The sequence below is a fragment of the Mustela nivalis genome (assembly GCF_964662115.1).
Source record: "Mustela nivalis genome assembly, chromosome: 5".
In the NCBI taxonomy this organism is placed as follows: Eukaryota; Metazoa; Chordata; class Mammalia; order Carnivora; family Mustelidae; genus Mustela; species Mustela nivalis.
The window spans coordinates 79,608,319-79,634,730 of NC_139024.1; the positions used below are offsets into that span (position 1 = coordinate 79,608,319).

General features: G+C 37.1%; 1 protein-coding gene across 5 annotated transcripts in view; it reads right to left on the reverse strand.

The window, feature by feature from the left end:
* Positions 1–3,096: 3,096 nt before the first annotated feature.
* The window catches only part of LOC309864602 (uncharacterized protein), a gene marked incomplete at its 5' end in the record, with an annotated part of 97,955 nt that continues 74,639 nt past the window's right edge, over positions 3,097–26,412 (reverse strand). For 3 of the 5 annotated variants that reach the window (XR_014311638.1, XR_014311639.1, XR_014311640.1), the window contains 2 exons: positions 3,097–3,485; positions 21,393–21,543. Of the gene's footprint in view, positions 3,486–12,260; positions 12,280–21,392; positions 21,544–26,412 lie in introns of those variants that run through there. The other 2 variants (XR_014311641.1, XM_082730252.1) reach the window with 2 other exon arrangements.

The following is a 26,412-nucleotide window of genomic DNA, read 5'->3' on the forward strand; positions in this document are numbered from 1 at the left end:
GAGAGAGAGTTTGACTTCTTCTTTGAATACCTTTTATTTCTTTTTGTTATCTAATTGCTGTTGCTAGGACTTCTAGTACTATGTTGAACAACAGCGACAAGAGTGGGCATCCTTGTCATGTTCCTGATCTCAAAGGGAAGGCTGTCAGCTTTTTCCCATTGATAATGATATTCACTGTCTATTTTTCATAGATTTTATGAAGTTGAAGAATGTTCCCTCTATCCCTATACTTTGAATCGTTTTAATCAGGAACAGTTGCTGTACCTTGTCAAATGCTTTCTCTGCATCAATTGAGAAGATCATGTGGTTCTTCTCTCTTATTGATTTGTTCTATCACATTGATTGACTGGCTAATGTTGAACCACCCTTGCATCCCATGGATAAATCCCATCTGGTCGTGGTGGATAACCTTTTTAAAGTACTGTTAAATCCTATTACCTAGGATCTTATTGAGAATCTTGGCATCCATATTCATCAGGGATATTGGTTTGAAATTCCCCTTTTTGGTTGGGGTCTTTGCCTGATTTGGGGATTAGGGTAATGCTGGCCTCATCAAAAGAGTCTGGAAGTTTCCTTCTATTTCTATCTTTTGAAACAGCTTCATGAGAATAGGTATTATTTCTTCTTTGAATGTGTGGTAGAATTCTCCAAGGAATCCGTCAGGTCCTGGGCTCTTGTTTTTGGGAGGTTTTTGATCACTCCTTCAATCTCATTACTAGATATTGGCCTATTCAGGTTGTCAATTTCTTCATGATTCAGTTTTGGAAGTTTATAGGCTTCCAGGAATGCATCCATTTCATCAAGTTGCTTAACTTATTGGCATATAACTGTTGATAAAAATTTCTGATGATTGTTTCTATTTCATTGGTGTTAGTCGTGATCTCTCCCTTTTCATTTATAATTTTATTAATTTGGGTCCCCTCTCTTTTCTTTTGGATTAGTTTGGCCAATGGTTTATCGATCTTATTGATTCTTTCGAAAAACCAGCTTCTAGTTCCACTGATGTGTTCTACTGTATTCCTAGTTACTATCTCATTGATATCTGCTCTAATCTTGATTATTTACCTCCTTGTGTGTGGGGTTGGCTTAATTTGCTGTTGATTCTCCAGTTCTTTAAGGTGTAAAGAGAGATGGTATATTCTGGATTTTTCAATTTTTTTGAGGGAGGCTTGAATGGATAAGTATTTCCCTCTTAGGACTGCCTTTGCCATATCCCATAGGTTTTGTACCAAAGTGTCTTCATTCTCATTGGTTTCCATCAACTGTTTAAGATCTTCTTTGATTTCCTGGTTAATCCAAACATTCTTAAGCAGGGTGGTCTTTAGCTTCCATGTGTTTGAATTCCTTTCAAACTTTTTCTTGTGGTTGAGTTCCAGTTTCAAAGCATTGTGGTCTGAGAATATGCAGGGAATAACCTCAGTCTTTTGGTATCAGTTGAGCCCTGATTTGTGACCCAGTATGTGGTCTATTCAGGAGAAAGTTCCATGTGCACTTGAGAAGAATGGATAGTCTGATGTTTTAGGATGGAATGTTCTGTATATATATCTATGAGGTCTATCTGGTCCAATGTGTCATTCAGTGCTCAGTCTTTATTGATTTTCTGCTTGGATGATTGGTCTATTACTGAGAGTGGCATGTTAAGATCTCCTACTATTAATGTATTCATATCAATATGACCCTTTATCTTGATTAATAGTTGTTTTATATAGTTGGCTGCTCCCTTATTGGGGGCATAAATATTTATAATTGTTTGATCTTCTTGGTGGGTAGACCCTTTAAAAATGAAGCAGTTTCCTTCATCTCTGACTACAGTCTTTAGTTTAAAATCTAATATATCTGATATGAGATTCACTACCCCAGCTTTCTTTTGAAGCCCATTGGCATGAAAGATGCTTCTCCATCCCTTCACTTTCAGTCTGGATGTATCCCTAGGTTCCAAATTGGTCTCTTGTAGACAACATATGGACAGGTTCTGTCGTTTTATCCAATCTGCAACCCTGTGCCATTTTATGGAAGCATTTAGGCCATTCACATTGAGAGTGATTATTGAAAGAAATGTTTTGATTGACATCCTGTTGCCTGTAAAATCCTTGTTTCTATAGATTGTCTCTGTAAATTTCTATTCTATGACACTCTTGGGTTCTTTCTTCTTTTATAGAACTTCCCTTAATATTTCTTGTAGTGCCGGCTTGGTGGTTACATACACTTTTAAGCCTTCCTGGTCTTGGAAGCTCTTTATCTCTCCATCCATTTTGAATGTCAACCTTGCTGGATAAAGTATTCTTGGCTGTCTGCTCTTCTCATTTAATTCCCTGAATATGTCTTTCCAGCCCTTTCTGGCTTGCCGGGTTTCTGTGGACAGTTCTGACATTATTCTGATGGACCTTCCTCTGTATGTAAGGAATCTCTTCCCCCTACCTGCTCTCAAAAGCTCTTGTCTAAAATAATGATTCATCAGTCTTGCAATCAAGTGCCTCAAGGTCTTTCTAGATTCATCCATCTTGGGAGGTAATCCTTCTACATCTGGAACATAAACGCTGGTTCCATTCCCCAGACTGGGAAAATTTTCACAGAGAATTTGTTCAATCATATCTTCTAGTCTTCTTTCTTTCTCCTCCCGCTTAGGGATCCCAATAATTCTGACATTGGAACATTACATGGTGTCATTTGTTTCCCTAATTCTATTTTCATGGCCTGTAAGCTGTTTGTTCCAGGCCTCCTCCTGATCCTTTTTCTCTATCAATTTATCCTCTAGATCACTAATTCTATCTTCTGCCTCTGTTACTCTAGCTGTTAGAGTATTTAGATTAGATTGGATTGGATCTCATTGATAGCATTTTTAACTTCTTCCTGGGCAGCTTTCACTTCTGCCCTAATCGATTCCAAAAAGATGGAAGAACATTACATGTTCATCAATTGGAAGAATAAATATTGTCAAAATGTCTATAGTGCCTAGAGCCATCTATACTTTCAATGCCAACCCGATCAAAATCCACTGGCATTTTTCAAAGAGCTGGAACAAACAATCTTAAAATTTGTATGGAACCAGAAGAGATCCCAAATTGCTAAGGAAATGCTGAAAAAAGAGAAACAAAACTGGGGACATCACATTGCTTGATTTCAAGCTTTACTACAATGCAGTGATCACCAAGACAGCATGGTACTGGCAGAGAAACAGACATATAGACCAGTGGAATAGAGGAGAGAGTCCAGATATGAACTCTCAACTCTATGGTCAAATAATCTTTGACAAAGCAGGAAAAAATATACATTGGAAAAAAGTCTCTTCAATAAATGGTGTTTGGAAAATTGGACAGCTAAATGTAGAAGAATGAAACTTGACCATTCTCTTACACAATACACAAAGATAAACTCAAAACAGATAAAAGACTTCAGCGTGAGGCAGGAATTTATCAAAATCCTAGAGGAGAACATAGGCAGTAACCTCTTCGACATAGGCCATAGCAACTTCTTTCAAGATATGTCTGCAAAGGCAAAGGAAACAAAAGCAAAATGAACTTTAGGGACTTTATCAGGATCAAAACTTCTGCACAGCAAAGGAAACAGTCAACAAAACAAAGAGGCAACCCACAGAATGGGAGAAAATATTCATAGGTGACACTACAAAGTGCTGATATCCAAGATCTATAAAGAACTTCTCAAACTCAACACACACAAAACAGATAATCATATAAAAAAAATTGGCAGAAGATATGAACAGAGACTTCTCCAAAGAAGACATACAAATGGCTAAAAGACACATGAAAAAATGTTCATCATCATTAGCCATCAGGGACCTTCAAATCAAAACCACATTGAGGTGGCACCTTACACCAATTAGAATGGCCAAAATCAACAACAGTAAACAACAAGTGTTGGAGAGGATGTGGAGAAAGGGGAACCCTCTTCCCTCTTACACTGTTGGTGCAAATGCAAGTTGCAGCCACTTCGGAAAACAGTGTGGAGATTCCTTAAGTAATTAAAAATAAAGCTACCCTATGACCCTGCAATTGCACTACTGGGTATTTACTCCAAAGATACTGATGTAGTGAAAAGATGGGCCACCTGTACCCCAATGTTCATAACAGCAATGGCCATAGTCGCCAAACTATGGAAAGATCCAAGATGCCCTTCAATGGACCCATGGATAAAGAAGATATGGTCCATATATACTATGGAGTATTGTGCCTCCATCAGAAAGGATGAATACCCAACTTTTGTATCAACATGGATGGGACTGGAAGAGATTATGCTGAGTGAAATAAGTCAAGCAGAGAGAGTCCATTAATATATGGTTTCACTTACTTGTGGAGCATAAAGAATAACACGGAGGACATTGGGAGATGGAGAGGAAAAATGAGTTGGGGAAAATCGGAGGGGGAGACAAACCATGAGTGACTGTGGACTCTGAGAGACAAACTGAGGGTTTGGGAAGTAATGGGGGTGGTGTGAGCCTGGTGGTGGGTATTGTGGAGGGCACGTATTGCATGGAGCACTGGGTGTGGTACATAACAATAAATTTTGGAACACTGAAAAAAGAAAATTAAATTTAAAATAAATAAATTAAAAATGAATATATAAAATCTGTTTTTTTTAAAAATGCATAATTCAATCGTTTTAGCATAATCAGAGAGGTGGGCAACTATCAGCACAATCAATTTTCAAACGTTTTCACACCACCCCCCCAAAAAACTCTGTATTTATTAGTAGTCACTTTCCATTTCCCCCAAACCTTCCTATTCCAGGCAACCACTAATTTACTTTCTGTCTCTAAGTATTTGTCTATTCTGGACATCTTATGTGAATGGAATAATACAAAGTCAGTCTTTAGTGACTGATTTCTCTCAGTTAACATAGTGTTTTCGAAGTTTTTTGTGGTATAATATGTATCAGTACTTCACTCCCCCTTCTGTCTAAATAATATTCCATTGTATGAATATAATACATATTTGTACAATGTTTAGCCATTCATCAGTTGAAGGACATTTGGATTCTTTTTTCACTTTTTGGCTATTTACTAATAATGCTACTATAAACATCTGTGTAAAGATTTTGTTTGTGGACACGTGTTTTCATTTTTATTGGGTATATATCTAGGAGTAGAATTGCCGAGTCTTATGATAACTCTATGTTTATTCTTTAGAGGAAGTGCCAGACATTTTCCAAAGTGACTGCACTATTCTACATTCCCACCAGTGGCACATGAAAGCAATAATTTCTCCACATCCTCCCTAATACTTATTATCTGCCTTGTTGTAGTATAGTCATACATCTTAGTGTATGGTTTTGATTTTCATTTCCCTGGTGACTAAGAGTATTGAGGTTATTTTCATGTGCTTACTGGAAATTTGTATATCTTATTTGGAGAAATGTCTGTTCAAATGCTTTGCCCATTTTTTAAAAATAGAGTTATTTGTCTCTTTGAGCTGTAAGATTCTTTATACATTCTTCATATAAGTTCTTTATCAAATACATGATTTGATACATATGATATGTGATTCTGTGAGGTTTTTTTCACTTCCTTAATAGTATCCTTTGAACAACAAAAGTTTTTACTTTTGAAGTCCAAATTTCCTTCAATTTTTAAAAAGTAAGTAACGCTTGCTTTTTCTTGGTAGTATACTTTTTGTTTAATTTAAAGATTTTATTTATTTAGTTGACACAGAGAGAGAGAGTGAGCACAGCAGGCAGAGGAAGAGGGAGAAGCAGGCTTTCTGCTGAGCAGGGAGTCCAATGTGGGGCTTGATCCCAGGACCCTGGGTTCATAACCTGAGTTGAAGGCAGCCGCTTAACCGACCAAGTCACCCAGGGCGCCCTCTTAGTAGTATATGTAGTATATGTATGTTGGTCTGTTCTTACACATATTAGTTGATGAGTATGTATCTAGAAAAAAACCAAAACATTCTTTAAATATTTTCTAATAAAAGAAATTAACCATTTCTCCTTGCTCTATGCTATCGTTTAAGCTATTTAAAGAGTATCTGGTATAAGCCTAATATGACAATATACAAATATATGGTCTATATGGCATTTTTAATTGTTATTTTATTATTTTGTTTGCTTTTTCCTTTTAACAGTTTAAGTATTATCTACAAACATTTTGGCCCACGTATACACTGTGTCATAAATATAAATTTCAACTGGCATGTGTGATATAGAGGAAAAAATAATGAGAAATGTATTAATGGGGGTTCTCCAGAGAAACAGAACTGTTAGGATACATAGAGATATATATGAGATGAGATTTATTATAAGAATTGGCTCACACAATGATGGAGGCCAGAAAGTCCCACCGGTCATCTGCAAGCTAGAGAACCAGACAAGCCAGTGGTATAACTCCTTTGAGTACAAAGGCCTGAGAAATGGGGGACTGATGGTATAATTCTAGTCTGATTTTGAAAGCCTGAGAATCAGAAACACTGATGTCTGAGGGCAGAAGATGCATGTCTCTGCTCAAACAGGAGAGAGAATTTACCCTTCCTCTTTCTTTTTTGTTTCATTCAGGCAAGGGGCTATATCATGGCCACCAAAATGGTGAGATCTATCTTCTGTACTCAGTCTGCTGATTCAAGTGTTAATCTCTTCCAGACACAGCCTCATAGACACATGCAGAAATTATTTTCTGAGCACCCATTGGCCCACTAGGTTGATACATGAAATTAATTATGATAAGAAACTTGCTTATGGTCATCACAGTTGTTTGAATTTAGGAACGGACCAAAATCTTGACACTAAAGTCACACTCTATCTGAGCTCCATCTAGAGTTCAGGCTCTGAGAAATTCTCTGTAGGTGTCCTGGATACCATTTTGTGCATGACACAAGGCCTCTGTTAAAATCTTCCTGTGAATCATGGTGAGCTACCAAACCACACAGCATTAACTGTTCTCTGTCACAACAGAGATAATGTGTTCTGAAAACAGTAAAGGAAGGTGATCAATATTCTATCATGTTTCACAGTGTTTGATTTTTAAGAAAAATAAATGCCAGCTAAACTGCTTTAAAAATGAGTTGCACTCAAGGAAAAAAAGCCTAAAGCTTGGACCCAAAAATCATTTCCTAAAACTATTTTATAGGGACATAAAATTCCAGCATTATAGCATAATGTGTAATACTATTTTATAGTGTAGAGTATTAGTTTAGACATTACACTTTGTTCAGTAATAGCTTATTGAATATATAGCATGGAAGAAGACAATAATAAAACCATGAACATTGTAAAACGTGGGTTTGAAGGTTCATGCAGTCCCTCACCATGAGATTTTACAAGCATAGTTAACCAGACAATATTTTAGAATGGCCTGTCTAGAGTTTTGTAATTTATTATCAGGGATTAAATAAACTACAAAACAAACTAATTAGCTCAGCTCAAAGGAAGTAAATCTTTTTTGAGATGGAATATGCTTAGTATTCTGGGATTGCAATTACTAAATATTATAGAGCAAATTATGTAAAAATATTTTGATGCCCAGGATATTCCCTAGAGATGTGTGTTTCAATTTCTTAAAAATTTCCCCACACAATGTTTGGCTGACCAATTAACTAGCATTACTAACTGTTTTAGAGAGCTGCTAAAGAAGAATAAGAAGGAAATAAGTGGTGCTTCAATATGGGCTCCTTCAAAAGGAATGGCTCATGAAAGGCTGATGATAAAAACATGCCAGAGGATTTGCATTCCTTTTCCAGTGGTCTTTGGAGTAAAAAGACAGAGGGCAGCAATAGTAGCCTGAAATCTGTACACAGGACTGTGGTATTATATTTTTTTAAATAATGTTTTTAATAATTTATGAAATAATATATCTTTTATAGAAATTTTGAAATAACAGCAAATCATAAAAAATTAAAATTATTCATATCCTTACTATCGAGGCATATATTACTATCAAAATTAATTTCTAAACTGTTGTCAGTATGTGTTATGATATATACCATATATATATATATATATATCGTACAGAATGAGCCCATGCCATTGTCACCTTGACCCCAAATGGCATTCAGCTTAACGCTAAGTGGTGGTTACAGTCCCTCCCACCTTAAATACCAGCACATCAAGCTCTGGAACTCTTACTAAAGATATCATTGAGTATAAAGGAAGAGTTAAGAATGGAAGGAATGGCTGAGCTATAGGTGCTGAATTACTAGGATTTTCAGTTATCGTAAGTGAGATTTATAGATTCCATGTATGCAAAGATACAACTTCTATTACACAAGGCATTTCACTGAATTTAAGCCATCGTGGTTTGTTAAGATGCACTGTTGCTTTATGTTAAGAAAGAAAAATCACTGCCAGCTAAACTATGATATGCCATGGAGTGTGAGCCACATTTCAACTTCAGACATGTTAAAATGTGAAAAAAAATGTGTGCCTTGGAATCAATTAACTCAAGTATTTCCATAATTGTACTGAACCCTCAAACCCCATTTTTACTGCTAACAGGAACATTGATCATGCCAGTTCAAAGTATACTATGTTTTCTAGATTTTACTATGTTTCATTGGGTAAACAGTTAATTCAGAATTCTCCTGGAGATAGCTCAGAGGGCTGTTTTCTTAATATCAAGGGGAAATGAAATATTTAGCCACAGTCTCCTCAGCCATAAAAGCCTTAGCTGAGATGGAGCTCACCTATCCACAGCCTCCATTCTCCTAGTTCATATATTCTGATGCCCAGTGTGATCAAATTGCATGGTGTCTCCAAGTCTACCCTTTGGTCATCTCTCAAGAAACTCTCACCTGCTTTTCCAACTCTACAGAGAGAGGCAAGCCCATCTGCTGTATACGTCTCCCTCAACTAGGAACATGCTCCTGCTCTGTCTCCATGCTGGACCCAGGGCTTGTCAGAGAGAGACTTTTCTTGTCAGAGGACTTCTCCTGATTACAATCTGAGGAGAAAGGTATAGATCTCTCTTTTTATAGAGCCTCCAAATTTTTCTTAGATTTCTATTATTCCCCGCAACACAAAGGATTTCAACCCCAAGGGTAAGTTAGCTATATACCTCTTTCTCAGGGAGTAAAACAACCAATTATTTTCTCCTCTTCCCTCAACTTCACTCCTTCCCTCAGTCGACTGACTTCAGCTTTCCTCTCTAAAGTAGAAAAATATGGCTAGGTATTCAGACTAACCTATTGTTTATGCCAGAATCACGGTTTTTGATGATATACGGATGTTTCCTTAGAAGTTCAAATATCAAGAATTCGATTCTTTTCTTGCTCCAGATATCCCTTATTCTGAAGATAGCTCATACAAAAAGCTGAGGAGAAAGGAACATGGGAGCTGAACAGTCTGAACAAGGAGAAGGAATCTCAGGTAACAGTCAAGATACAAGTCTACTAAAACAGTGATTCTGTGATACCTGGCTATGTTCCTCCTGAAACAAGGAAGGCATTCAACCTTTTCTATGAGTATAGACAATTAACCACATCTTGGGTTAAATTTGCAGGGCAGGTAATTTTTGGAGGAATTTTAGGGCTGCCAAATCACTAGATTTTAATGGTGTACTCCAATTCCAAAAAGCTGAGTTACTGGGTACAACATTCAAGATAAACATCAGTTTATTTTAGGAGTGATCTCACTGTTGCCAGTAGCAAACAATGGAACCTGTATGTAGCAATCTCCAAAGCCTGCCTTGAGATATACTGCACACCCTCTGCAAGGAAATGGAAGGATCTAAGCCACACTGAGTTGCACACAACTGATGCAACAGACCCTCCCCCAAACAAGTTCATCTATATTCATTCCACTAGGAAAACCAACTCGTTAGAGTTTGAGATGGTGGTGGATTAATGGTAAAATTCTCCAGTCTTTTTTTATCCATACCTTTGAAATATGATTTGGAAGTTTCTTTCAAGAGGTAAACTCTATTTCCCCACTCCTGGAATCTGGATTGGCCTTGTGATTTTGTGTGGCTGACAGAAAGGGCAGAAGTGGTAATGTGCCACTTCCGAATCCAGACCTCCAAAGGTCTTGCACCTTTCTACTTTCTCTCTCTTAGAAATATATCCAGCATCATAAGAAAACTCCCAGGCTAGTCTTTCAGATAATGAGTTGCCCCTGTTAGCCAAACAGCCAACTACCAGACATCCTATTTCAGGAAACCCCAACCATGCCTTTGAGTCACACTTGAGTCCCTCCAGCCAAAATCCAAACTTCCGAGCTGTCCATTAGACTCAAGAACAATAAGCAGGTGCTTATGGCCTTGAGGATTACCTTTTGGGGTGGTTTACTATGCAGCAATATCTAAAGAATATAGAAGTTAATACCCAGGAGGGGATGCTACCTTAACAAAATGTAAGACATATACCACTGGCTTTGAGAGTGGGTAAGAAGCAGAGGCTGGAAAATAGAGAGCAAACTATTAGCAAAAGTTGGAAAACATGAAGAAATTATATTTGATGATGAAAATAAGTATTGATAAAACAGCTGTCTGGCTTGCTTGGAAGATGAAAAATGTACCCAATGAACTTCTGGATTTGACTGGGGAAATCTCCAGGCAAAATGACAAAAATGTTCTAGCTGAGCATGATACAGTACAGGGGAAAAAATAAGATAAGACAAAGAAATTACTATTTGAAAGCAGAATTTGGAGGAAATATCATGGACCATAACTTAACTGAGTTGGAAAGTGAAACTCTTTCTCACCACCAGTGTCCCCAGCCTGAGGACAAAGGGGTTAAAATCAAGAGTTAAAATCTCTGAGTTAAGGTGGTGCCTAATAGGCCCTCTCACTTAGACAAAAGGACTTACAGGAATTTTCAGAGTGTGGTTCCAAAGAAACCAATCCAAAGTAGCAGTACGTCTAAAGAAAGAGGAATGTTTGCTTCTGTGAAATGAAGTGGACTTTGATAACATTCATGTGAAACTATCACTAGCCTGGACTAAAAGGGACTGAGATTGTTCAAATTGTAAAAAGGTCTCGGCTTTCAGCTTTCTATAAGAAACAGCAGATTTAAAAAGTAGATCTTATACTTTTTATAAATATAAAAAGTATAACTGCGCCTGGGTGGCTCAGTGGGTTAAAGCTTCTGCCTTCTGCTCAGGTCATGATCCCGGGGTCCTGGGATCAAGCCCTGAGTCCAGCTCTCTGCTCAGCGTGGAGCCTTCTTCCCCCCTCTCTGTCTCTGCCTGCCTCTCTGCCTGCTTGTGATCTCTGTCTGTCAAATAAATAAATAAAATCCTTTAAAAAAGAAAAGGTATATCTTACAGAAAAAAGGTGGGGGGTTATTCAGAAGTAATCAAGGGGGTAGTGAGCAAGGGAGGATTAGAGAATAGAGAAAAGACTGATGAAAAACAGAAACCAAAGAGCCACTCCCAGGAAGCAGTGGGGGCACTCTTGGGAGAACCTTTGTCTAATCAAGGAGCATTCCCAACTTCTAGGATAGAAGGACCTAGCAACATGTTCCCAGTTGAATTTCAGAACTGCTATAAGCCAGTGACTACTGTATGCCTCCCATTCTCTTGTTTGGCAGAAATGTTGATTGCAGTTACCTTGCTGCCATCTTTATGTGAGGTAGGTGGGAGGAAATGTCTTTTTAGTTCATAGGCCTCTGGAGCAAACAGAACTACAACTAAGGAGTCATATCTGAACCTGACAGAAAATTTTAAACTCTGGCATTCAAGCTTGACATCAGGAGTGACTGAAGCTTGCAGAGAGCCAGGGATGAAGGGGAGGAGGAGACTTTAATAAAATGGCTCTAATTTTCTCCCCCTTTTTAAAAAAAATATATTTATTTATTTATTTATTTATTTATTTGAGACAGAGAGCACAAGCTGTGGGAGGGGCAAATGGAGAGGGAGAGGGAGAAGCAGATTCCTCATTGAGCCTGGATTCCAATGCAGGGCTTGATCCCAGGACCCTAAGATCATGAGCTGAGCCTAATTCAGTCACTTGACCAATTGAGCCACCCAGGCACCCATTCCCTCACCCTCTTTTTTTTTTTTTTTTTTAAGATTTTATTTATTTATTTGACAGAGAGAAATCACAAGTAGATGGAGAGGCAGAGAGAGAGAAAGAGGGAAGCAGGCTCCCTGCTGAGCAGAGAGCCCTCCCTCACCCTCTTTTATCCACATCCTTTACACTGTGACTGTGCAGCTCTGTTGACTTGACTGATCCTGGCCAGTGGAATGTGGCAAAAACTATGGTTTGCCAATCTTGAACCTAGGCCTCAAGAGCTCTCTCTCTCTCTTTCAACTTCCACCCCTCCAGCTACTATAAGAAGAACCTTAGGCTAGACCAGGGAAGAAACATGTGGCCTAGTTACCTTTCTCAATACAGACAGCAGTCAGCTAACTCCCAGACATCTGACCTAGGGATAAATGCACCAGCTGACAACAGATTCATGAGTGAGCCTAGCTAAGATCAGCCAAGCTTGATCCAGATCAAAACTAACATCCAGTTGACCTATAAACTTATGATCACTAACAAACTGCCCATTGTTTAATTTGTTAAATTTTAGATAACCTGTTGCATAGCAACAATTAACTACTACAGAATAATGCTCTACCAGGAGGATAATAGGGAAAATGTCAAGATTTTCCATCAGGTCACTGAGGAGGGTATGTGTTGTGGCATGCATGGTATTGTATAACACTGAGGAATCACAGGCCTGTACCCCTGAAACAAAACATTATATGTTAATTTTAAAAAGTTGAGTTGAGGAGAAGAAATTCATGGGAATCTTTTTATTCTGCCCCTCACTCCATTGTTATTTAGCCCTATAATCATGGTGATGTAATTCAGTATCTGAGCTGGAATCTTAATACATGCATTTTTAAATATAGGAGTGTATTCTTTTTTTAAAATTTCTGCTTTAAAATAAAGAAGTCTCTTTACAGTAAAGAAAAAGAAAGAAAGAAAAAAGATTTTCCATCAGGTGTGGAACCCCTACCTTATATCTTTCCAAAAAAATTACTTTTCTGTTTTTTAACCATAGTTTGCTTCTAAACCCCTAATTTTTTTCTTATTGAATTAAAATTGGCATACAATATTATACTAGTTTCAGGTATATAACATAGTGATTCAATATTTTTATATACTATGAAATTACCACCATTATAGGTCTAATTATCCTGGGTATAAACTAATCTTTCATAAGTAAGTCAATGGACATTTTATAAAGGTGAAGTATATCCTTAAAATATGATATTGACTATAAATGTGTATATATATATATACACATATGTGTATATATATATGAAAGACAGAAATTTTGGGATCTTTTAGGACCAAGTATGTCTTATAAAGACTTATCTAGAATTCAGTAATTCCTTTCACTTCAGTAAAATTCCATTTTTCTTCAGTAAAATTCAATGTTCAAAATCATATTTTCAACTTTTACTTTTTAAATCATATGCATAATCAAATCTATCTGCCTAAAATTGCTTCTATCATTTCATATATATTTATACATAAAGAAATATCTGAAATTATGCTAATCAAACCTAAATCAGAATTTGCAGTTACAGTGCTTATTTGTTAAAGCAAACAAGTGACTTCGTTCAGTTTATTCAAAGAATCAGTTGGTTCAGGTATGAAAAAGATATTCAAGCTTTTTTTTTTTCTTAACTGATTGATGTATTGAATTAAATCAACATAATAAAACTCAAAGCTCTGTGAAATTAATGATTAATCACATCAAACATATTCGCTGATGGAAAATTCTAATAAAATGAAAAAGATTTGTGCCTTTATACTTTCCAAACTTTGAGGAGGAGGTACAAAATACAGCATAATTTGATGCTCACTTCACTTCCTAAAGGACCAACATATTTTAATCCACTCATTCTTCATGACCATTGTCTAATGAAAATGATCCCAAAGAGGACGCAGAACAACACTAATCATGGACTATTCATAATTTGACAAACAAATTTTTATTGAAGAATTCTCATTAGGAATTTCATCAGAAATTCAAGAAAATCCCTGAAATACTAGGGTTTTTTTTTCCTTTTCCTAAACAATTTTGTTCAGAAATGATAATTAGTATTTTCTTTGGACAGGTAGAAATGGAACACTGGACTGCTATCAAGTCATCTTCTGATCTTTTCTTTTTAACCACAATTTACATTTACTTATTTCCTCTTAAAGTAAACCATGTTTAACCATCTAAAGACAAAAACAAGGTTACATTAACAAGCCCAAAACTCTATTTTATGTGGATATGCTTACAATGGCATAGAAACTCTCGCCTCAAATCTCTCACAAATAAATCTAGTGGTCTGTTAGATGCCATTTCTGTGCATCTGACCTAAAGTTCTCAGTTACCATGTAACTTGCAATCAACATTTCCCTCTTTTGTTCTATTCTCTCACTACTGTGATATTATTTAGGCCATCGATGCCTCTGGCTACATGCTATCAAGAGCAAAGATGCTGATAGTGCAGCCGGATGGATCCAGCAGAGCTGGGGAGACTGAAGATGTCTCATGGAGGCTGCTAGTTTGGGGTGTCCAGGCAGTTGTCCTATGTCTTCCTTCTTGTGCCATTTCTCCAAGTCAGACCTGTCTGCCGAGCTACCAATGCTACTCGAGCCAGTGATACTGATGTCTTATGTTTTCAGATATTGATGGAGATTTTGGTAAAATGGTATTTCTGGTGTTTACTTTTAGCTTTTAGTAATTTGCTCACTCATACTGAAGGGTTCTACCCTAGAACCCCACCTGGGGACTGGCTGAGCAGCTGGAGGTACAACATCCAGAATGACCTTTCACCTTTGACTTTAAGCAATGCAATGCGCCTCAAATCGTTCTGATACTATGATGGCCTTTTTGTCATACAAATAGTCCCTGGACAAGACCCTCAGTTGTTCAGGCACACACAGGCAGGCCTTAATCCAAGAATAAAATATAACTTGGGCTCAAGCTAGATCTCTTCTCCTTCTGTAAGAGCAAGTAAGCAAGTGGAGGGAAAAAAAAAAAAAAAACTCAGTTACTCTCTATTTAGGTGAAGCAGATTTTCATACACATCAATACAAGAAAATGACATATAAAATTCACTATTCATAATGCCAAAACTCTTGTTCTTAATTACCATAATTTAGAGCAGCAAGAGATCTCTCCCACATAATGAATAGGATTATAAATACGAGAGCCACCCCTCCTCATTCAAATTTCTAGTTATGCCTTAAGCTATGCTAGATACTTGGAAACCTGATGAACAAGATGGTCAGTGCCTTCACGAAGCTTGATTCCAAATTTTTCCCCCAAACTTCTTGGCAGATAATCTAAGACCACCAAATGCAACTTGAGTAGGAGAGGAGAAAATGAACTTAAAGTCGGCTATTTTCAAAGAGCAATGAGGCATCTGACCTGTAGGGAAACATATACCACTTGAACTTCCCTGAAAGGTACAGAATTAAGTCAAGGATCACCATCATAATACTCTTTTCACAGAAGTCATTTGTTTGTTTCTTTGTTTGTTTTTTGTGCAAGGTGCACTGTGGTAATGCATGAGTTACAATTTAGTACTGTTCTGAAGATACTTTTTTTAGTAAATGTCAAACTCAGAACGATTAATAAACAGAGCCATCTACAGAAAGATGAGCTCACAGTGCAATTCCAAAATGAAACTTTCTGCATTCTCTGTTCTGCCAGCTAACTAATTTAGAATATACTACTTGTAAAACCAAAAATACTATCTTTAAAATAAAGCAGACTTCAAAGAATCTCTGGTTTATAGCTGATATCCACTTAAAAGGACTAACAGAAAAAGTCGATGCTGTTTTTCTCCTGCAGAAATATTGGATATTGCCTTCAATTACTGACAATCTATATAATATCTTAAAGACTAATTACATGTGTCAAATGGGACTTGGAGAAGGGAGAGGGATAAATTTATGTGATCTTCAAAATAAAGTGAAAAACTTTAAACACATTGACTCACCAAATTTTCAAAAATAATAGCCAAAGGGAGAGTTTCCTTGATTCCTATTTTACTTCAAGAGAACCTTCACCAAATCAGAAATAGGAGGGAATTCACTGCTGGCCCAAAAGACATAGAACCTGTATTTCATGTCCCTCCATTAGAAAGAGCTTCCCTGCTGTACTATTACATCTAAAATTAAAATGAAGGAAAGAGTAAAAAATTGAGTCAATTTATATGGAAGAGTAAAGTCTGTCATGCAACTATGTGAGATTGGCTGAGTGACTTACTATGAGAAAAAAAAAGAACAAGCAGTGTTGCAGAAAGAACTTCATAGATTGCTCTACATTTAACCACTTCAGCATGAGTCTCTCCTGAAGAAATTTCATCTAAGGAAAGGACAGTAATATTGGTTTTCTTCCTACCAGCATAGCATATAGTAAACATTTAGCCTCCATAGTATGATTTGAAGGGTTGAACAAATCTCACCAACAAACCTATGCCCTTTCCCCCATATGCTTAAAATTTCACTATTATCAATTCAGTCCTTTGCATCTGATAAGATTTTGATTTTGAAAGCACCATCATCTTTTGTGGCCTAGCTTGTTGTGGTATAATTGTCTTTGGCATTTCTGAGTTTCTCTGTAATTTCCCGTCTAGAACTTCATATGTGTTTGGATTAGCATACTTGAAATGATCAATTAAGGTGGACTGCAAATGTGATTCTGAAAATTAGATATGAAAATACGGAAAAAATACTAAATTTTGAATGGAAAATAAGCTAACCTGAAAGGCCATTATACTTGTTCCTCCTCTTTCAAAGATATGAATCTATTCCATTTTTTAAAGATTTTATTTATGTATTTATTTTAAAGATAGAGAAAGAGAAAAAGAGAGAGCACAAGCAGGGGAGGAGCAAAGGGAGAAAGAAAATCTCAAGAAGACTTCCTGCTGAGTGCAGAGCTTGACGAGGGACTCAGTCTGAATACCCTGAATCATGACCTGAGCCAAAATCAAGAGTTAGATGCTTAACCAACTGAGCCACCCAAGCACTCCCTACCTATTCCATTTTTAAGTACACAGTCTTCAGGAAATAAATTAGATGTCATATTGTGATACCTAAACCAATGCTTAATAGCCATAACAGAGGCAATTTTTCACCTAAGCGATATGAAGTTTACATTCAGAAGCCAAAGTCCATATCTCTTTGGTACAGTTTAAACGTTGTGAGCATTTACTAATGTCCAGCCACTGTGATAGGCACATGAGAGAATACAAGATCAGACAAGGTCCCTGGAGAAAGACACATAAACTCAAATAGTTCTAAGGCAGGACAGACTGTGACAAATGCATCAGGAAAAATAAAAACAAAATATTAGTAGAGAAGGCTAGAGATACAGATTACCTTAAAATTGGGGCAGTGCAAAGACCTTGTAGAGAAGGTGAAATCTGCTAACAAAAAAAAAAAAAAAAAAAAAAATCTACTCTGTGCCAAAGCATGACTGGAATAAATAAGACAATACCTGCATTTATGAAAAATCTCAGACCATCAGGAGAATAGGCCTTAAAAGCACTACAGTGGACCAACACAGCGCAGCAATGGTATGAACAAATTATATATCATGGGAAAAGAACACAGAGGTCATATTCTTCTAGAAAAGGGGGGGGGCGTGTCTTCCTTGAAATAGAAATAAGTTTCACCAGATAATAAGGTGGGGTGGGGTTGGGAGTAGCAGAAAATTCCTGGCAGCAGAGTATCACATAGTCAAGAAACTTCTCCAAAAGAAGGGTCTGAGTTTCACAGGGTAGACAGTGATGGGGATTTTAAAGACAGGGGTCAAACACAACAGTTCATTATTGCCTGCAAAAAAAAAAAAAAAAAAAAAAGCTTTTATAAATTAGAAGATAGCTTTTGACTCAACTTTGAATTTTCTTCTTCTTGTCATTTATTTTCTACCTTTTTCATCTCTGCAGTAAGTAAGACCTCCCATGTCCCTAATTTCATGTAGATTTTGAAATTCACACTTTCCATGCCTCTCTACCAAGACTCTGGCCAGTTATGGCCTCCCAAATTCTGTACATTCTACATGTTTTGGTAAGTCTGACCTCTATTTGACAAAGGCAGAGGAACTTCTTCACTTGCAAGGGTCATACGGTTTTTCCTTGTACAATTAAGTACTTAGACTATCTTTTCTACTATTAATACATTTGTAGCATTATTCTAAACAGCCCAGACTGCAGCCTGTCCCCATAGGCCACCACCACACTTTGTGTTATCAGACTAAACTAGAAGATACTTAGTCACCCATAGAACTCTGGCTTGGAATTCATCTCCTTCCTACCAGAGTTCCTCAGGAATAGGTACTCCTTGTTTCTGCTAGGTTTTCTTTTGTTGTACTGTTCATGATTTGACCTTGCTCAGGAAAGCATCTGCCTGGTAGTGTATTCATCAGAAACCTGTCCATTGAGAAGTTGTAAAGACCCTCCCTGGAATTACTTTCATCTCCTTCTACATGGTGGTTGGTTTTCCGCAGGGAGGCATCAGGCTACAGTTTCTGGCCTCTGATCTCCCAGATAATAACACCTCTCCTTGGAGGCCAAGAAGAGAAGAGAGCACCTAGTGTTGGGTCCAAAGTAGTTTCCACAGGTTCAGCCTGAGAACAATGCAATTACTTGCTATTTTTCTTGCCTTTTTTTTAAACATTGTTTCAATGTACATGGTTCTAGGTTATTCTACTTTCCAAGAAGGCCACTCTCTTGCTTGTTAATTTATGTATTCATTCAATAATTCCTGTAATCATGAAAAAGAAAAATGTTAATAGAAAGAAAATAAATGTAACTGTCTTATTATTGGCTCTTCATACACTTGAGACTCTAGAGTTTTCATTTCAAATTTGCATAAGACTTATTATTGGCTCTTTATACATGTCAGTCTTTTAGAGTTTCCATTCCTAATTTGCATGTAAAATCACCTGCCAATTACTTCAGTCTCAGGAGGCAAGTTATGAGAAGGGTAATACAAAACCTATTTACATTTTGTGCCAGGCTGATTTTAGATGCCATTTTGAAGTAGACAAAATGTATGAAGTCTCTCAGCTTCTAAATTCCCCTTGTTTCCACCCCCTCCCAAATTTTCCTTTTCCATATTTCCCAGATTTCCTCTAAAGACATGCAATATCTTTGCACCCTGCTCTTCTGCTACTCAACTCACTCAACTTCTCAACTCATCACTACTACCCAAGTGACAAGGGAAAAGATCAGGTATCGGTCATCTATACCTTAGGATGAATGGAACCCCAAATGTGTCTCCCTGCAATTCTTGCCCTTTATAGCTCATCTCTAGTTATGTGATGAATATTCCTGTTCCCCACTTAATTAATGGGGAAATGTCATAGTGTATACTAGAGATGCTCCTTGAATGTCCTCTACTTGCCCAAGACAGAAAGTAAGTAGGACACCCTATCTGGAACAGAGTTTTAAAAAAAGTGGTCTACTGAGGAATAAAGTTATCCCTTAGCTACTGCTATGATGTATATAACATATAGTAAAAAAAAAAAAAAAATTGTCTGAGATTGTAGGATAAAGGTCTGTTGTCCAAACTGATCATCAGAACAAGTGTTCTTAAGGCAAATACCTGGAGTGGACCAGTAAAGCCAGAAAACCAGGGACCCAGGAACATGGCACTAGGGAGCAGTAGATCTGGAGAGAATGCAGAAATATTGGAAAGAACTTTTAAGAGGAACATCCACCAATATCACTGTGGTTAGTTTTTCAGAGCAGATGTCCATATGTATTGAAATAGTGGCTTAAATGCTCAAGGGCAATACTCACTACTAAATCATCTTTACCTCAAGCTAAATAATCCTAAAAATTTAAGTTCTTTGAATCCTTACTCAATGTCTTATTACCTTTATTAAATTCTTCATAAAATGTAACAAAAAATAAAATACTATAGGTAAGATGCTATTGATTTTTATCTGTCCATATTTGTTGGTACTCTTATAATATTAATGTCCTATAACAAGAAGAAAGTAGGTAGGCCTTTTCTCCATTTTCTTCATTTCCTGTTCCCCTGGACTTCAAAGAATGGATATTTTTTCTTTTTTTTCTAGGAGGAATATATGTGTGCACAGATTTAAATATGTTCTAACAGAAAATCAATCCCACTAATGGCATCTTACTTAGTATTGGAAGAATAGAAGAACTATAAACAAAGAAATCCCCAAACAATGAAGTATTTACATCTTCTAAGAAAGCAAGCAGAAAATAATTCTATAGTTGCTGAGATTAACTTGTCATTCTTAATCTAAAGGAGGCCTACTTTGTTAGGTCACTGAACCTGAGTAGAAAATATATCTATATAACTTTATTACAGAAGCCAATATGGCTGTCAGGACTAGGCTGAAGCACCAAGCCAACACTAAATAAATAATATCAAGACCATGATAAATCACTACTAACAATGATCTGTTCTGATCTAACCTTCAAAGACAACATGACTTCACCAGAGGAGATTCTCATAACCAGAGAAATAACTGGATTCTTTTGTATTGTTCTTGGGAGTAGGCATGTCCTAAAACTAGAAGCTCTGTCTAGAGAACAGCTTCAGAGAATTCTCTTTAAAGAATATCTGTATCATGTCTGTCTGTATGTATGTATATGTGTGTGTGTATATATGTATATACACACCCCTTACTACTTACCCTTACTGTATATGTATATACACACATGCACATATATGTGTGTGTATACACTAAATGTATATATACATAAACATCTAGAAATATATACTGTATAGACAAAATGTGTGTGTATATGTATATACACACATACAGTAATTCTTTCATAAGAGGATTCATGAGATAAATTCTTCTCAGAGTACAGAGACTCTATTTTCTTTATCATTTTATCTCTCCTGAAAGTATATGTTTCTTTTTATCTAGGACTAAATAAGGTCTATAAATCTGATCATTTATTTTAGCCTGGGATATCAGAAAACTTAGAAAATTAATCCACAATTTTATCTAGTGTTCTTCTGTTTTTAATCAAATTTTCTTCCCCATTTCAAATTTTCTCATCCTCATTTTTTAGGTCCTGATTTACGAACATAATTATTGTTTCCTTATATGACTACTATTCTTAAATACTTCATGTCCTTTATTTGTGTGATAATGTGTAGATGATATGAGACGTATAATATAGATATGCCCATATGTTTATATAATAAAAGTAAGATAATGGCTATTATTTACTTATATTTTATATTGAAATTATTCTGCTCTTTCTCAAATGGAATCTGAGAGTGAGGTTTTTTTTTTTAAAGATTTTATTTATTTATTTGACAGAGAGAGATGACAAGCAGGCAGAGAGGCAGGCAGAGAGAGAGGAGGAAGCAGGCTCCCTGCTGAGCAGAGAGCCTGATTTGGGGCTCGATCCCAGGACCCTGGGATCATGACCTGAGCCGAAGACAGTGGCTTAACCCACTGAGCCACCCAGGCGTCCCTGAGAGTAAGTTTTGATATGGAAGAAGGTACCTGGGGTACAGGAAACTAAAGGCTCAGCATCCACATGGAAGTGGCAGGTACTGAAAGTATTCTTCTTTGTCCCCACAGGAGTCATCAGTCAGCTTTGTCCAGAGAAGAACTCTGGTTGTGAGCAGTCTCTGGGTGGCTGGGGAAGAAAGATCTGAAGAGTAGGTCATTAGTAGTCAGGGGACTGCCAAATGGGAGCCAAAAATTCAGTTGCCCCTAACTGTTCCTGAGCTAATTTCAATTCAGAGAGCCTCCAAAGAAAAAACAAGAGCTGTGTATCAGCTCTAGAATGTTTTAGTCTCTTGGAGACACTGCATTGGAGAGAATCATGGCTGAAAGACAAGCAGCCACACTTCAGAGTTTTACTCCATGGGGGGAAAGTGTAGGTTAACAAGTGGTCACATGATGGTACTTTATATTCTTTATTATCTCGAAAGAATTTTCCCGCTAATGGATAGTCTACATTTCACACTTGTTAAATAGAGAAGATCAACTCAGTTATAACTACTCAACTCAGATCATGTCTAAGATACCTGATAAGCCAATGAAATTAAGGATTGATCTCGAAGAATCTCCTGGTTTCTGCCACAGCTGGCCAAGCCCAGGTAACATTCTGGGACATTTAAGACCAGGAGTTCAGGGGGATCTAACAGTAATGTGAGGCCACTATGGGAAGATTAGCTGGCTTTTTGGAGCAGAGCCAACTTAAATGTAGCCGAGGCATGTTAACAACATTTCTAAAATCTCATTCCAAAGGGCAGGGGAAGGCACACAAAACAATGCCCAGTCAATGAAGAACTGTCCAACTAAGTGGAGATTCAGAATAAGATTAGGAAGGTCTATTTAAGTTGTTTGGAGGATATTAGAAGCAGGATCCAGGCCCAGAGAGAAAAACCTGGCAGATCCTAGAAAGAAGGTTCAGTCCCAGCCAATTTCATGATCCAGAATTTAGTCCCAGCAAAAAACTAAAGTAAGAACCAGAAGCCAAGAGCCCATCAGACAGAAGATCCATAGAGCAGACCAGCCCCACTTACAATGAGATGCAAAAAACAAAACAAGACAAAAACAGAAACAAAAAATAGCTGAAAATATAGTTCACTGCTTAGTCAGACACTGAATCATTTTTGCATACCAAATAATGAGTGCAAGGTGACAAACTATTTAGAGATCATGCCTGCTGGTGGGAAAGAGACCCTCAGTAACTGCCAGTAAGGCTTCCACTGGTCCAGGAACCAAGTAGAGCTGCACAAGCCTGAGGCTGGCAGGCCTGAATACCCAGAGTCATAGTTCTTGCCAGCATCTGACATGGTGCCTTCCCTTTTCCTGACACAGAGGCATCTGCATAGGGAGAGTATGAAACAGGCCAGCCAGAGCCACCGGGAGCACAGTGGGAAGAAGAACACATAAAGGAAGATTGATCAGTTCAGGAGTTCAGTCTTTAAAAAAAAAAAAAAAAAAAGAATGACCTTCCCAGCATAATCATATATTGAATTTCAGGCTATACTGATGTTACAAAGGATAACTTTACCATAATTTTTTATGAATAATTCTCTGGAACCTCTATTCTCTCTTCAGAAACTTTTCCATCTAAATATTTTATATAAGCCCTTTAAAAAAATATCCGGCATTTTTATAATACATCAGCCGGATGTATTTTATAATACATGCTGTTTGAGTTAATGAAAATCTGGAGATGAAACTTATTACTTAAATTATTTTAAGGTACATTATACCGCTTGTAGAAAACTGCCATTTTTCCCTCAGGATAAACCACTTCCCTCTGGTTTTGCATAATAAATACTTGTAATTCACAAATTCTGGTATTATAAATCATTGTATCCCCTTGAAACACAACCAGTCAATTGTCTTCCTCAACTAAAATATACTGAGTTTCTATTTTATAGGATATTATAATCCAGGATACAAATTAAGCTAAAATTAACTGTATGCAAAACTTATTACAAAGGAGTTTATAAACCTACCATCTGAAAGTTTTAAACAACCAGAAAACACAAGAAAGGGGAAGATTTAACATGAAAACCATTATAAGGATTATTTTTTAACTAATAAATGACTAGAGTTATCCAATATTGTAATGAAATTATGCATATAATTAGAAGCAATGAGATTTATTCTTTAAAAAAAAAAAATGAAAGCCCTACAGTAGGAGCTTTTTCTTATGGCGCAATAAGCTGGAAAAAGGACCAGAACCACCTGGTATACCTCATTTACCTACTCTTTGGGAATAAAATATATTTTCCTCATGAAATTATGAGAGGCAAAGTTAACAATACACTATTCATGCATACAGCCACACTTAGAATGGGTCTTGCATTTGGTTTAATGCTTTACTATCGCCATCTTAAAACTCTTGAATCATTTTTGAAGAAGAGATCCTGAAATTTCATTTTGCACTGGGCCCCACAAATTATGTAGCCAATTCTGCATACAGAGAAACAACTGCAAGGAACATCATCTCAGCTGCCATGGGATTTAACATGTATCTGGTGCATGGCATGCAAACAGGAAATGTTCATTGACCGAATTAAATCAAATGGATTCTCTAATTTCTGAGATAGATTTTAATCCAAATAGTTAATTTTCTTCAAATCAATTTGGGGGGGTCAGAAGAGGGAAGTTTTCCCACTGATAAGCCTTTCCCATATCAACTTGGTTATAGTATTATTCTTTTCTTTAAAAAAAAAAAAAGATTTAGTTATTTATTTGAGAGAGAGAAGAGAATGAGAGAGAGAAAGCATGAGGGGGTAATGTCAGAGGGAGAAGCAGACCCCCGGCCAAGCAGGGAACCCCATGTGGGACTCAATCCCACAGTACTGCAGGATCATGACATGAGCCGAAGGCAGTCGTGCAAGCAACTGGACCACTCAGGTGTCCTTATTATTCTTTTCTCTTGTTTAACAATCAATATGCAAAACTTACTCAAATTTATTCAACTGTACTGTGTGACCAGATTATACTGGTATCCAAATTGTCAAGAGCACCTCCAGGACCCCCGGATACCCAAGCAGGACACCAGGACTCCTTTTAAATGAGGAGCCAATTCCATAAAGACTTCTCTAAGGAAACACAAAAGGTAACTTTCTATTTTGACAGCTAATTCTCTGAGGCTCCTGAGCTCTCAAACTCTTGACTCCAGTAAAGCAGTGAGTCATCCTGTTTCAGAAGGAACTAGGAAAGTAATTTGATTTTGGCCAGGAGTATTGCTACATGGGTAAATGTCCCTCAAACACACTTCTGCAGGCAGGTTTGGGGATTCCTGCCCAATCTAGATCATCTTTTCTCTTACAGCACAGCATCTACTTCAGAGGTAGGCCTCAGTGGCCATGTTTTAATCCTATGACCACACTCCTATGGCCACAGGTGACCAGGGAACACATGGGCACTAGTTTCAAGGGCAGACCCTTCCCCGAAACTCTGAACTAAGACATACAGAGCTGGAGTCAGAGTGGGAACTCACACTGGAAAGTCATGAGGACAGGGGCTGGAGTGACCATTTCCCACCATGTGCCCACTTATGTTTAAGTTATAGCAAGATAAGTTGCCCAGAAAACTAAAAGAAGAGGCCAAACATAGCAATACAGTGAAAGCCAGAAAGCCAGAAACCCAGTGAAAGACAGAGTAGTCTCCATGCCTAACAGCTTTCCAATTTTGAACTCTATCCTCAAAAGCCCAGCTTGTTTCCATTTTTCTTATATTAAATAAAAATTCTTCCTCTATGCTAGCCTGAATGGGTTCATTCCTTACAATCAAATGTCTAGTACAGCATCCCTGAAGAATGAATTCTAAGTTATTTGATAGCACTTACTGTGAAACTGAAACATCAAGAAGCTGGAGTTGAAAGACAGACAGACAGACAGAAAGAAAGAAAGAAAGAAAGACCATCCAGGATTGACCATAAGAACTCTCATTAGATTGGAAGAAATTTCTTCTTCCAATCTCAAAGACACAGTGTCAAAAATTTTAACAGTTTTACATAATCTAAAAATCTTTGCTTTTTTCCTGTGCCCATTCTGGCTGCTCTAAATGTACCCACCCAGTCCTTAAAAACTGCTGTTTTCCTCTACTATTACCTAATAGACAGTGGGAGATCCAGCGCTATCGAGGACTTCCTAGAGTCCCAGTTCTTGGGTAGTGGCAGCAGAATGCCAGTTATAAAAGCCATGACAATAACACCAATTGCCCAGAAGTGCTCTGGAAACCAAGAGAAAGAAAAGAATTTCAAGAATAGGGAAAACATAAGCAAAAGCCTATACTCAAAAGCTATTCTGATGGTCATCCATGTCCTTGCTTATCCTCACGACTGGTACATTCTGAGTACTCTTGACTGTTTTTTGTTGAATTCATTTAAGATCTTTGCCATAAGCCTTATTATTTTTTCATACTACTTCATTTATCATCTTCCCCAAAAACTTTCAAAGGCAAGATAATGACAAGAATTATCTTTTATCTTATACAACATTTGACACAAAGCTGGACACATAGAAAGTTTTAAAAAATTCTTACTCAACTGAATTAATTGAATGACTAATTTCTCAAGAGGGGTTAATAAATTACTATTTATCATATGGTAGATTCTAGCCCACTATCTTGATGGATAGAAGAAAAAAGCCTAAAAGCACAAGAGAAAAATGCTTCACCTACTCTAACCTCTAAACCTTAATTGATTCTCAAGTGTTTGCCAAGTTTTCCCCCTAGTATTATTTAGGACTTTTTCACAATGTGGATTTCTGTCAAGCCAAGGTTGAAAAACATTATTTCAGTCTTTCTCCCTCTCACACACATGCTCACGAGTGCACACACAGACACACACAATCATACTGTCTTTGCTTAAAGCAGATTCTGTTTGTTGAGTTTTCCCTTTGCACAACACACAGAATCTTGCATGGTTGTCTGCATACACTAAGTACTTAATGAATGTTTTGTATTTTAAGTCACTGACTGTCCTTAGAATGTCTTCAAAATAGACCAAGAGTAGGGCAAAAATGAAATCTCAGTGACTTTT